Consider the following 2,397-nt stretch of genomic DNA (forward strand, 5'->3'; position numbering starts at 1 on the left):
AAAGTATTGTCTATTATATAACAGTTCCAAGCTGAACTTATTATTTCAACATTCACCCCTGAGCAGCTGATTCAGGAAGAACACAGCGACTGTGAACATGGAGAGCTCAGAAGGTGAGAGTGGACACGGTGTGTGATACCACCCTGCAGTTTCTAACCAAAACCTTCTGTCCACAGCTGCTGCTGCTGCTGCTGCTGCTGCTCCTCCTCCTCCTCCACAGTACTGGGGTCTGCACAACCAGGGAGCCACCTGCTACCTGAACAGTGTCCTGCAGGTGTTGTTCATGAGCCCAGAGTTCAGAGAGGCTGTACAAAGGTTGGTGTCACACACTGCCACACACCCTGAGTGGGACTGAGTCAGAGCTCTGATTGGACAAAAGTCCAGATCCTGATATTAGACAAAACTCTGAGAAAAAAAGGCTTTTATTTTGAAAAGACGACTCACAATATTGAGCAAATTCCAACATTGATCTTGGTGTTATTCACAAAAAAAAAGGAACAAAAAGAGAATTCTAGGATTTTAAGCAACTAGGAATCAAATGATGGGAAAGTAAACATTTAATTGTAACTTTTCACAGAATTGTTAAAAAAAGATTTTTTTGGATGATGTCTAGATCAGAGACACTGAAGAAAACATCTGAATTCTGACACTGAACTTTAAAAGATTGATGAAAAAAATTCTCAGATGTTCACCCCAGTCCTTTTGTAATGTCTAAATGATCTCTGAATGTGAAGGTTCTCCAGAGAAAACCCGGACAGTGACTTCATCGATCATCAGCTCAACGACCTGTTTGAAGACCTGCAGAAGTCTCAAGGTTACACCTATAAAATCACCACGAAACTGTCCATAAACAACGGTATGTTGATTGGTATGAATGAGCGTACAGTACATTACATGAGGGTACATTATGTTATTACTGTATATTTCTCACCTCAGCTGTATGTCAGTGACAGCACGTCACGCTGTGGTGTATCCTGCTACATTACATTGGGTTAGTTTAAGGTGCTTTATGTCATGTGACATCGTGTTACTTCAAATTATGTCACAACATTATGTTGGTTATCGTACTGTAACTCATACATTATCTTAGGAGTTATATAACATAATGTAATATAATATAATTGCATAATATATAATAATAGAATGTATATCGTATATATTTAAGTTATATTTATGCTATATTAAGTTGTATTATTTTTCAGTTTATGAACAGCGGGACGCTGCAGAGTACTACGAGAGGATTCTACAGCTGACCAGTCGTCCTGCATCACAGGTAAAGACTATTACCAACAGATTACCAGCGTTCTGCCCCACTATCATTTATCTTTCTGTGTAGCTTTAGCCTCCGTTGCCTAGCTTGGCTAACTTCAGGCCATTCCTCTCTTGACATATGAGCTCAATTCTTTGCTAACAGCCTCACATTTGACTGTGTTCTACTGTAACTTTAGATTGATCTAATTTCAGGTGCACTTTCTTCACGTCCATATATAGTATTTGACAACCATTTCGCTTTTCCACAAAATGTATTTATTCCTGTGTTTTCAGATTTTCCATGGATTGTTGAGAGAAAGTATTGCATGCTTTCAGTGTTCCACAACGATGGACACAGACGGAGCGTTTTGGCTTCTTCCTCTAGCGCTGGTGGATTATCAACCCAAAAGTGTAGTGAGTATCTGAGAACTGGACCGTTTCTAAAACACTGGCCTGAGGTCCGATCGTGGCGTTCAGGGTTTTGTTTTTGGTCTAACAAATGTTTCACTTTTCACCTGAGTAATTGCAACCCTTTAATCGTTTGTCATTAATTAGGAGGCTGGGATTGAAGTGTACTTCAGTAAAGAATATTTAACTGGAGCAAACCAGATGTACTGTGATGGATGTGGCTCCAAATCCGATTCAACTATTGTGAGTGAAATGCAAGTTAAGTACACAGTAGTATATAAATATTTCCTGACCGACTCGCACGAAGACTGAAAAAAATGCTAATCATTTTTGTTTTTGTAACATTAAGAATCTGGTGTTTGTTAATTAGCATTAGCATTTTTAGCACTAAATGTGCTGTATATGCTTGTTTTACTGTTGCAAGTGAACCAGAAATTAGATGGAAATAATTTCTGATGGAAAATAATTGAAGGAGATGAAGACGTTAGCCAGATTAGCTTAGCCTAGCCTAGCCCCAATGAAGACAAGGAGCATCTTTTTAAATTCTACAGCAGGGAATAATTTAAATAAATTGAATGTTTAAAAAAAACATTTCAAGTTTTCAACTTTCCAATTGAAACCTTTTTAACTTTTTAACAAGAGATTAAAGTCCTGGTTCTCTGTGTCAGTCGAGTGTCCTGCTACGACCTCCGGAGGTTCTGACGTTGCTGCTGAAGAGGTTTGCTCTGAACTACATGA

The sequence above is a fragment of the Cynoglossus semilaevis genome, chromosome 1 (genome assembly GCF_000523025.1).
Source record: "Cynoglossus semilaevis isolate Cse_v1.0 chromosome 1, Cse_v1.0, whole genome shotgun sequence".
Taxonomy (NCBI): domain Eukaryota; kingdom Metazoa; phylum Chordata; class Actinopteri; order Pleuronectiformes; family Cynoglossidae; genus Cynoglossus; species Cynoglossus semilaevis.